Here is a 12,264-nt window from a genome sequence, read left to right as displayed (position 1 = left end):
GAAAGTTATGTGACTTGCTTTTCCACAGATACTGGGTTCCCTGCTTGCTGCTTGCATTTAGCATCCACAGCCTGCTTGGGTCTTGCTTTGTCTGGGCCAGGAGCTGCTCCTACAGCTTGTCAGTGCAGCAGCACAAGGAACAGTGATGTGGGGAGCACGGGGTGAATTCTGCTGGGGTGCCTTCCCTTGGGCACTTGGGGACTGCTGCTGGTGGACGGAGCATGCAAGAGTGCTGCTGTTGAGAGTGTGGGCTGAGACAGAGGTTTTACAGGCACATCCTTATTCTGGGTCACATTTCACTCTTGCTGTCAACTGCCTTTAGGATGTGTAATGTCCACATACTCCTTAGACCTGTGTGTTTCTGGCTGTCATTTCTGTCCACATCCCTAAAAAAGCAAAGGAGAAATAAAAAAACAGTCTATGCCAAACAGGAAGAAAATAAAACCTCAACAGCCTTATATGGAAATATGGGAAAAGAGCTTCTGAATATTACAATTAGAAAGACACCAATTCAGTAAATTACAGTTGCTTTATATACCTGTTAAAAATGATTGTATGAGCTTGGGAGGTTTGGTGTAGCTTGGATTTAAGTCTGCAAGTTCATAGCTGGGGAACAAAGCAGGAATATCCCTGAAGAGCAGAAGGCTGCTGGAAACTGCTGGGAGTGAGGCAGGGCACAGTGTCCTTGGCAGAGGAATGTGATGGAGGGTTGGCACCCTGCTGGCTTTCCCAGAAGCCTGTCACTACTCCTCTGTCCCATGCCTGCTCACAGTGGGGAGAAGCCCTGGTGCAAACCAGATCTGAGCATCCCAGCTTGCAGTGCTTGTGAAGCTGCACCTGTGCATGGGGTGGTCCCCACCTGCTGCAGGTGAGAAGATTTTGTTGTTGGAAAGAGCAGAACTCATCAGGTTAATGAATAAAAAGTCTTTAGAATGTCTTTGTATATGAACAAGTATCCTTGGTCTTCAGAAAGAAGGGACTGTCCTGGCTCAGGCTTGTCGAGCTAGTATCTTAACTGAATGTGGCTGAACATATAAAAGAATGTAGGTAGTTCTTGATTGTGCATTTTGAGTCTATAGCCAGCCCCCAAATCTTTATCCTTTTGAGGAAAGAAGAGTGAGAATTGAATGTCTTCAGCTGGGAGTCCCCAGGTGAATCTCCAGGTAAGGTGGAAAATCTTTCAGGTTACAAACCTCAAAACACAGTCTTCACCCTGACAGCCACAAAAGTCAGAATCAGGGCTGGCTTTCCTCTGACCAAGTCTGCCTCCCTGACACAAAAAGAACTTGGCCAGCTGCCTGCACAAGATGAAGACTGATAGAGTGATATTCTTGTTGGGCTCAGCCATTGTGTTCAGCTGTCCTTGAAGGAGAGGCTGGGAGCAGAGCAGAAGTGAGAAAAGGGGTGGATGTCAGTACTGGAGGCTTGGGGGATTTTCCCCACCACTTGACCTCAACCTCCTCTTCCTTTCCAAATGTGACAGCCACATATACAGGCTTAGAATGGCTTCAAGATTTCATAAGATACATGCTTTCAAAATAGCCATTTTTGTCCTAATAACACTGAATGCAAAACACATGCAGTAAAAACATTCTGTGAGTACATCACATGGCTGGAAAGTCAGACCTGGAGAGGAAGAATAACTTCAAACCTTTTAAAAATATAACTTTAAGCAGCATTCAGCCTTCCACCTCAAACCACTCTCTATACTTGGGTGAAGTGCTGCTGCCTTAGGTGTTGGACTTTTCTGTCTTCAGCCTGAGGCTCTGGAGCATACATGGATTGGCTGCTCTCTGTGTCTTCATGCTGACACCACTTTTTGCAGTGACTTCTAAGAGACACTATGGCCTTACAAGGACAGCAAATCCTGTGTTACTTGCTCTCCAGCAGCAGAGCTTCCCCTAATACCACTGCAGTGAAATGGGCACAAACCATCCCTGGCAATCCTCGATGGCTACCATGCCACAACCCTGGAAACAAGACACCATCTCCAGCCAAGTCAGTGCCAATCCTCTGCATGAAATCATATGATTCACCCATCCATCCCTTCCCACAGGAAATTTCTTGCAGTTCTATGCTTGCCACAAGATGACAAAAACTTCACCAGACAAGCTTTTAGGAAAAAGATCAGCAGGCTCCCACAGGTTTACAGTGGTGTCAGGGAGGATGGGAGAAGAGTCTTAATGGTGTCCTTGTGCCTCTTGTTTTCAGAACCACTGGCAAAGTCTGACAGGGCTGCAGGGAGGCTACATGGCCTTACCTATAAAAAGGTACCCCCACAGAGCCTGGGTGGAGAGCTCACAATACCCTGGACACCCTTGGCTGGATCAATGCTGGTCCCAGCCCTGGTGATCCTCTCCCATGGGATCTCTGCTTCCTTTTTCTCTTTCTTCCCTCTTTCTTCAATGCCTCATAAAGCAAAGCCTTCCTCCCAAATCCTCCCTGCATTGCCTGAACACACTCTGGCTTCTGGGACACAGTGCAGCTTCCAGCACTGCTCAGTGCTGCTGTTGTGGCTCAGTGGGTGCTCAGTTGAGGAGCTGAGTGTGCAAGGTGAGGCTGGGGCTCTGAGCAACCTGGTCTAGTGGAAGCTGTTCCTGACCATGGCAGGAGTGTTGGGACAAGATGATCTTTAAGTGCCCTGCAACCCAAGCCATGGCTCTACCCAAGGCAGTATGGTTCTATGATTCTAAGAAGCTACAAAAAGTATCTCCAGTGTAAATCTCAAGTGTGCTGCTATATATCCATAAGTAATCACATGAGACTGATTAGAGAATTTTTTTAAAAATTTTAATCAAAATTTTACATATTCAATCAAAAAAATGCATCATTTAGTCAAGGTACACTAGAAGAAAAACATACAAGTGTTTCAGAACATGCCTAGTAAAACAGTTATTCTTTTTTCTAACTTTCTATTTTCTTTTCTAATTTTCTAACTTTTTTTTAACTTTTCATTTTCTATTTTATGGTTGTATCTTTTGGTTTTTTCTTCCTCTTAAAGGAAACACCCCATGGCTTCAGGACAATAACAATGGTTTTCTGACTATCATGTTGTCATGAGGTGACTTTACCTTCAAGGTGGCTGTGAGAGCTAAAGAAGTTGAAGTTGCTGGGGACTGAAAGGAGTGTCTTCACCTGACCAAGTATTGGTCATTACTGGGAATTGACAGCAATTTTAACCATTGAAAAGGGAGAAGAACTTGTGAACCCTACCTTAAGATGTAAAGTCAGGGCACTTTGGTACTTTCTGTTTTCCTGGCTGTGAAAGGTAACAGAGCTCCGGCCTCCCGTTCCCTGCCCAGGCCATGTGGCCGGGCGGGGGCTGGGCTGGGCCCAGCGGCTCCCGGCCGGGAGATGGGGCCTGTGGAAAGCTTTCCCCGGTCTCTGGCCAGGCCGGGCCGATCTCTGGCTCGGCTGCAGGTTTTACTGTGACTAAATTTACTAGAGACTGCCGAGTGAAGAAAGAAAGAAGCTCTGAACCTGCAGCGGGCTAAAGCGGCGACTACACTTTCCAGAACAGCCATGAAGAATCTTCCATCGCAGACAGCTCCAGCTCCTGCACCGGCAGAGGTCACAGAACCATCTACAAAGCTTGGGCAAGATTTTAACCCTTTCATTACCCAGATGAGACTTGCAGATTATTTTTTTTTATCCAGAGAAGGAAAAAGAGAGTGATCAACATGAAAAGAGACTTTATAAACTACCAGTGACAAGAAAGAAAAGAAGCTTCAGGAAAGATAGAGAATTAAGAAGATGCTTTAATTAAGATGAAATATTTTTTTATTAAAGCTATGGAGATGGACAATAAAGTCCTGAAAGAACTCCTTTAATTCATGACAGTAAATCGGGAGGAATAGAGTGTTCAAAGTGAAAATTTCAAGTAAAAAGTAGAGTGATTGTGATATAGTGAAGTGCTGGAAACATTGAAGCGAAAATTTGAAGCCTTGGGGGGCAATGAGAAAAACTGTTTTCTGGTGAAGCTCACAGAAACAGATGAAGAAGACTTTTGCTTTTGAATACCTCATCCTTAAAATGCCATCCCTAGACTCAGGGGTGAAGTGCTGCTGCCTTAGGTGTTTGACTTCTCTGTCTTCATCCTGAAGCTTCTGGAGCAGACCTGGATTGGCTGCTCTCTGTGTCTTCATACTGACACCACTTTTTGCAGTGACTTCTAAGTGACACTACGGCCTTACAAGGACAGCAAATCCTGTGTTACTTGCTCTCCAGCAGAGAGTGATGCTGGATACACACCTCAGAGTGATGTGAAATGGGAGGAGTGAGCTCTGATACTAGCAGCTCTGGGCAGCTGACATCAGGGCAATGGAGAACTATAACAAAAAATAGTTTTCTTGTGAGAAACTCCATAAATTAACAGAAAGAAACTTCTGTTTCTCTACAAAGACTGTTGAAAAGACTGTAGCAGGAATTAAGACTGTTTTAACCACCAAAGTTCCAAAGTTTTTGTCTCTGTTGTCATGTGAACAAGGGAATAGTAGATAGGGGATAAAAAAAGTTTTTCTGGAAGTTTATTCTGGTGTTCTTATTATTGAAGTTTGTTAATAAACTTTCTTTATTCCTTTTAAGTTTTATGCCTGTTTTGCTCTTGTTCTAATCCATATCTCACAGTAAAAAAATAAGTATTTTTTTTTTAGTTACTGGTTTAAAACTGTGACACTACCTGCCCCTCCCACTGACTACCATGCTTCACCTCCTTCTCCTGCTCAGTGGGTTTATGGGAATCCAGGAGTTGGTATGTATTATTTGCTACTGCAACTAATGGAATAAATTTTCTTTGCAACCCCCACTGTGTCTTGGCTTCTTTTCTACATGGGTCTCCTTCTGAAGCTATGACAATGACTACAAGAGAGCTTCAGGACAAGCCTATTTCCATTTCAATATATTCTGAGACAGGATTTAAATATGTCAAATAATCGGTGGAAATGGTTAGCCTGTGAGTTTCAGCAAAGTACCGACTATGTCTTAGTTCCATGGTTACAAGCTGGTAGGTGAGATTGCTACATGTGCACAATTTAGGGAAGGGATTCTCCACACACTCTGCACTGAAATAGAGTACTGCCTCCTTTCAAACCCTGAGCTGGCTGTGGGGAATGGGCCCTCTTTGGTCACTTTCATTTTGGCCATTTCTCTTGAGCAGGTAAGAAAGATCAAAACAAAATCTTTTCCAGCTCTTTCCCTCTAGTTTACCTTTCGGGGGGCCAAAGCTCTGTGCTGCAGGTGGCCCGAGTGTCTGCAGAGCAATGCAGCCTCAACAAAATACATCAGTTTCCTCACAGGTCATCATCACTTGTTCCCAGGTGTGTCCAGATCTGGCAGGAGAAAGAGCCCACAGCACAGTGGGCACCGTGCCCTGCCCAGACAGAGCTCTCTGGCACTGAGCAGCAGCAGCAGTGCCAGCACTTTTCAACCTGCTCCTGCCTTGGCTTCACCTGGCTCACCATGGCTTCACTCTGAAAATCAGCACTGCCACTCATGTTCCCAGCTTGGAGCAGCTGCTGCTCCTCATGTTTCTCACCCTTCGCCACTCAGCTTTCCTACCCTTTTCTTCCCTCCTGTAGTGGCCAGGGATCTGGCCAGCGGTGTGGCCGTTCTTCCCTGGAGGGAGGAGACCCCTTAGGCTGCAGATGGTTGCCCTCTCCTTGGGAGAGAGACCCTGGCTGGCCACCTTTACAGGTGTGCTGAGGTCAAAAAGCCACCCCTGGCATGCCTCCAGTTTTATGTACATTCTGTGTTTCTCACTGGTTATTCCCTTTGACCCACCCTTTTCCATAGCGGATAAAAAGCAAGTTCTCTCCGACCCTAGCAGCTTTAGAACTGGGATTTCTTGGAGGAGAAAGCTGAATTAAAACCTCCTAAGAGATCAGAGCTACGAAGATCTGTCTCTTTTCTTCTGTATTTGCCTTAAGAGCTGTTTTCACTCCAGCAGCCCTTTTGAGGGCTAAAGAGCTGAAAGCCCAGAAGCAGCTGCTGAGGTGCCCGAGCCCTGAAGTTCTCACCACCCCACCGTCACACACAGCTGACTTCACCTTCCCATTTCTCTCCTTTCCTCACTCACATTTCTCACACTTGTGACCTCCCATTTTCTGCCTTTTTCCCCTCACATTTCTTCACCCACTGCTTCCTGTCAGTGACTCTTTCTCTTCAGGAGTTGATGGGTTTCTCTTGTTTTTTTCCTGCAATCCCCTACTCAAAATATCGGGTGCTAGAGCAGCAGCCCAAGAAGCCTCTGCCTGTGCATCTGCTGAACACAAAATCTCTGCTCAACCTAAAGCATCTCAATTAAGAAGAACCTAAGCCACAATGGATTTCCTGCTGTAGTTTGATGGGTTATTTTCATTCCTACATAGTCTTCATAGTGTTCTAAATAAATAGGTACCCTGAGGGATAGATATCACAGGTGAGCACTCATTGCACAGTCTGCTTTCAGTTAAATCCCATCTCCATTTTCATCACCTCACACTCACTATGAGTCCTGCATGGAAGACCCAGGCTCTGATGCCTCATTGCGCTTTTGGTACTTTTTCTTTAAGCAAATGAGATATTCTATCTTAAAACATTCAAACCCTGGAGTTTCTTTCTATTTTCACCTGAGACTACTGCCAGCCAAGGTCACAAACTGGCTGGTACGTGTTTGTGTGCACAGACCACAGATGCTACCCTGTGTCCATGCCCCGGGTGTCTGTCAATGTCCATTGAAAGAGATGGCTGGAAGGGGGGCTCTGACTGCCCTGCGCTGTTCTGGGGCTGGGCTGGTAGAGGCTGCAGAACGCTCTGAGAGGCACGGCCTCATCTCTGGCCGCCATCTTGTGCTTGGCACAGCCTCAGCCACAGCTGCCATCTTGTGCGTGGCACAGCCTCAGCTCTGGCCACCATCTTGTGCATGGCTGCCTCAGCCCCAGCCGCCATCTTGTGGATTGTGGCAGCTCTGAGGGCTGTGCGAGGGACGCTCTTCCCCAGTGCTGTTTTGTGTCCCTTCCTTTCCGGGGATAACATTTGGAAATTCTGCTTCTCTCCTGGGTTACCCTGTTTTGGCCTTCTCAATACACAACTCTCTCTCTTACTCTTATTATGATTAGAAGATCCTAAGAAGAAAATGAAAATCATACTGGGATTATGATGCATAAAAAGTAGTCAAGAAAACAGTACTCCATAGTGCAGGGCCTATAGAGCAAGGATTTGTTCATTCAACACCACAAGTGAGGGGAATAGCTCCACCACTTGTCCATTCTTTGCACAGTACAAGCGTTTGAGTTTTTTAACTTAATGGGCACATTCTACTTTCCTGACCTTCACATTTTCTAATCCTTGATTATGGAAGCCCTTGTAGCAGGGCTCTGGACGAGGTGGTCGTCAGCCTCCTGGTGGTCGTTGCGGATGAAGGCCAGAAGTGTTCCTCAGGCTTGAACTTTTTTGTCTCTGTTTCTGCACATGCTCTATGAGATTGTCTGCTCAAATACCCAGGGGTTAGCTTTTTGCAGTTGGCTTGTTGTGCTGAAGTTGCTGATTTCTAAGTGCTTGATTCCCACACCCTGTTACAAAGTAACTACTTTCACCAGAGCTACAGCTTTTTCCCCTAGCTCAAGCACTATCTCTTTGCCAAAACTATCCAAAAGAAGAAAGGGAGGAGGGGGAAAAGTGGGCAGGGTGATAGGGCAACATTATCTTGTTGCCCAGGGATCAGTTCCTAGGGCAACTAAGCAGTTTTCTCGTCCATCTAGTAAGTGTGGGGGTACCATAGGGACAATGCCATTGCATGGATTTGGAGTGTTGGGGTGTTGGCACCAAAATCCTGCTCTTGAGGGAAGTGCAGGGACACAGGGGCTGTCAGAGGACAATGAGACACGGGGGACATGAGGCCATAATGTGCCGAGCAAGATCCTGCCCAGGATGGCAGCAAAGGCATTTCCTCCCCACGGGCTTGGCAGCGTAGGAAATCCCAAAAGGGGCTGAGGAGTCCCATGGGTAACAAGGAGGGATGACCGACATCACTGTGGCTGCCAGCATTCCCTAATCACTGGCCATCCCATGGACACTGGGGACTCTGAGCATGTGTGGATATGCTGGTTTTACATTAATTAATACTCAGTGAGGAGGGAAGAAGCCAGCTGTAATAAAGAATTGGGTAAATAAAAATTCGGAATAAGAGGTTTAAATAAAGTATGTGTAATTATAACTAATGAAAATATGGAATAAGGAATTCTCCTCCAGGTCGAGGTAGAATTCCTTTTCCAAAGTCACGGATTGCAAAAGGACCCCCCCAGATAACAAGCTTCAGCAGACTCATCAACTCGGAGGAAAGGACAGGACACAGGCCATCATAGAAACAAAAGAACTAGCCTGAAAGTCTACCTCCAGATAAAGGCAACGCCCGGCCGATCGGCCGGAGACCATCAAGCAAGACAAAAGGGACGAGCCCCAGGAAAATGATCGTTGCCAGAATTGAACACCACACCCGCCAAACCCATACTACAGAAACTCAATCAAGAAAGACAAAGAAGAGACTACTCCTCCGAGATATCCATCGGCGCTAGCCCGGATCCCTCGATTCTGCTGTGATGAAATATGTTAAAATACATACAGACTCACTTTGCATTTGAGGAGACTCTGCCCGGACACTTACTGACTCAATGTTCTAGGCCAGGAAATCCATTCACCCGACAGTCAGGGACACTTGGTGAATGGAAACTGGTTGGAATTCTAGCCTGGGGACATAAAATCCCTATAAAAACCCAGGCCAGAGAACCCTCAGACGTGGATTTGGGAACACCTATACCTTGCGTATAGACCCTGTCCACCCAGCGCTGCGCTGTCCATTTATTATGGTTTTTCCTCGCTGTTCGTTGCTTTATTAATTTATAATAAATTTATCTTCGTTAATCTTTAATCTGCCGTTGCATTTATAACACCAGCCAAAAAAAATGAGTTTTCTTAGAGAAGCTGCTAAGAGCTTCCTCTGTGCCTAGTAAAAAACCAATAGCTGTCTAGTTCTGAGAAGTGACAACCCATTAAACCATTTAGAAGCTGGCTCTGCTCCTGTGAACTCTACATTTTTAAAGACAGGCAAGCCCTGTCTTGTTTCCAGCCTTGAAAGGTAACTGGGCTCTGGCTGGGCCTACCCCGCTCCACAGCAGCCTGCGAGGCCTGGAGGGGCCGGGCCAGGCCCCAACAGGAGCCAGGCAGGGGGACGGGAGGCTGCAGGGGCCCGGCCAGAGCTAAGCCAATTCACAGCTACTAACATCTTACTAACACCAAGCCCTGGCCTCAGCCCTGGCCCTGCCTGCTCGTGCCAAGCCAGAGTCCGCTGGGCCCTGGGAGTAGCTGCTGGCCAAGCCGCGCCCCCTCCAGCGTGACCCCTCACAAGCGGCTGCCATCAGTGGGAAGGGGAAGCCATCAGTCTGCAGCTGAAATGAAAAACAGCAGGAGACAAAGACCAGCCACACAGCAAGAACAGCCATGACCATTGTGATCAGGTCCCTGAAGTCTTAGCACAACCACAACACAGCCTCAAATCCATCACCATAACTATTGCAACCACTACCCAGCAAAAATCATTGTAACCATCTGCAGGCCAGGGTGAGATATTAACTCTTTCACTGCAAAGAGAAGACCTAGAGACCTTAATCCTCTCTCAAGAGAGAGAAAAATAGAAAAGACATGTAAAAGATAACATAAAAGTCAATAAAAAAAGATCAAGTTCCAAATCAAAGGAGCATGAGGAGATGCCCTAATATGCCATTGCCATCTGCTGCAAGTACTTCCACCGAGGCCCCCTTCTAGAAATGTCCCTGCAGCACATCAGCATCAGCTCTAGGTTTGGTTGCATCAGTGGGGCAGATCAAGCCTTACCCCACGCAAACAATCTCCATTCTCAGGCAACATTTTGCTGTGGGTTATCGTTCCAGCTCTTTAGGCTGTGTAGATGGCCCTAATAACAGGAAACAGTCATCTCAGAACTGGTGTTATTTTTTCCAGGAATGAAGGAAAGAAACTCAAACCAAACAAAGTTTCTAAAATAGTGGTTTTGAGAGAAGAAGTGCACCCCTATTCTTCTCACTTCTTGCCTGGAGAGGATGGTTTAAAGGCACAGAGTCCCTGCTGCTTCTTGTGCCGTGCTGCTGAAACACTTAGTGACCATATTTGTTCATAAGCCAAGCCACTTTCTCCATATCACCAAGCTGGAGCCTGGTGATGGGGAGAGCCTGCCAAAACCTCCAGTTTGTTTCCTGCCACTTTCTGGGATGGGTCCAGTGTTTATGCATTGACTTGAGTATCCAACGAGCAGAGGCTTAGCAAAGGGATGACACTTCTCTTTCTTCTGATTTCACCAGGAATATTTTCCTTTTACATCATAAGGAAACCTGAAATTTTCAGACTGCAGAGAGACAAAGCTGCAGGCGGCTCCTGTGTGCCCAAACAGGCATTTTTATCTCAATACATCTGGGGAGGCATCTTAATGTATCTGTGTTGAATAGGGGATCCCAAATGTTTGTTTCCTTCCCTGAAGAGCACCTGGGGGATTTCCTTTCTTTTCTTCCAAATACCATTGTTTTCAACAACAGGACAAAAAGCTTGATGAGTTTTGTTTTATGGCAGCTGTGCTTAAGGGACCAACAAGCACTGCTGAGCTGCCTTTTATGTAATAATTCTTGGAAAGAGTAGAGTTAGTTAGAATAGCAAAATCCCCCTTCCAAGAAGCCTGTCAAGCTGGTGTGAAGTCTCAGAGAAGGAAACATGGATTTGCATGTCTTTATTTCCCCACTAACTAGATCAGTCCATGAAATCAGCTGCCAAAGCAAGACTTGCTGGATGTTGGAAAAGCTGGAGCTGCTTTGGGGCTTGTGTTTTTTGATGATACAGGGAAGTCATCTCTGCCTCTCTGCCACGGCAAAAACTACCACTGCAGAGTGGAGCTGAAACAATGGGCTCTGGGAGAGCAGTTGCAGATGGGAAAGAAGCAGGTGGAGCCTTGTGTTTCTGTTTGCTCCAGGTTCAACTCCTGATAGCCAAAGGAGGGACCCCACAGCTGCGTCAGCCCAAACTCCTCTCAGCTTTGCTGCGTAACTTCCTGAGCTGCTGCCTGCAGACAGACGAGGCACAGTGCTGGTCTTCTGAGGAGCTCCTGCAGGTAAAATGCCAAGGGGCTGCAGGTGAAACAGTGTCTAAAGGATGGTGGCTCCTTCTCCTCTGAATTCCAAGGCATCAGATGTGCCCCCCTCCTCCTCCCTTCCAATCTTGGTGCTGTTCAACTGAGAATGGTAAGGAATCCTAGACTGGGCAGGGCTGGCAGGGACCTGTAAAGCTCATGTGGTCCAAGTGCCCTGCAGGGAGCAGGGACATCCTTAAAGAGAAGAGGATACTCAGACCTGAGTTATTTCCAGGCGTGGGGCACCTACCAGCTCTTGGGCCAACCTATGCCACTGCTGCCCCATGCTCCTTAGACCTCCTCTGACTCAATGCCCTTTTCAATTAAAAAATATTCCCCTGCCTTTGAAGCTCTTAGCTTGGAAAATCATGCTTTCTTCTTGTTTCCTGTTCCTTACTGCAGTATCAATTTGTAACATCGGTCAAGCCTGGCTCCAGCCTGGTGCCACTCATTCTTTCAGTGAAACAGTGGAAGGAGAGAAGGATAATGTTCTAATCAATTTAGAACAGTTTTCGCCCTGGCCATCTTAGAATAGAATTGTAGAGTAGTAATGTAGAGCTGGATTTTAGAATAGTATGGTCAGCTGGGCAGCAACAAGAAGAACAGGAGCAACAACAAGAAGAGAGGCAGCTGTACAGCACAAGTGCCTGGCACAAAAACTGATTCTGAACAATCCTTTGAAAAGACTTCTTGACAGGAAACTAAGCACAGGGAGACTACATTCAGAGGAAACAGAGACCAGAAGAGAACAGGTAGCAAGTATGTTTGTCATCTATAAACATTAAAGAGAGCTGGACCTAACAGAGCCTTTCTTTTCTTGGGAATAAACACTTCAATATTTCATTCAACAAAAGGTTTCATACTTCCTAAGATTAAATGCATCTTGACACCTAAAATCAATTCCTACAAAGAGATGCCAATTTGGTAAGAGGAAGAGCATTGCCAAATGTTCCCATCGTCTCCACCATGCTGCAGTTTGCGAAAAGAATGAATGCCTTTCCATCTGTAAAGCAGAGCAGCTGATGCTGTAACCCATTCCAAGGGGGCTTTCAGCATCAGGACCCTCACCCTGTATGAGCAGGCTGAGCTCCAAGACGCCCTTG

Source organism: Cyanistes caeruleus, chromosome Z, assembly GCF_971803275.1.
Source record: "Cyanistes caeruleus chromosome Z, bCyaCae1.hap1.1, whole genome shotgun sequence".
In the NCBI taxonomy this organism is placed as follows: Eukaryota; Metazoa; Chordata; class Aves; order Passeriformes; family Paridae; genus Cyanistes; species Cyanistes caeruleus.
The sequence above is the reverse complement of the archived record's forward strand: the minus strand, read 5'-3'. Positions refer to the sequence as shown.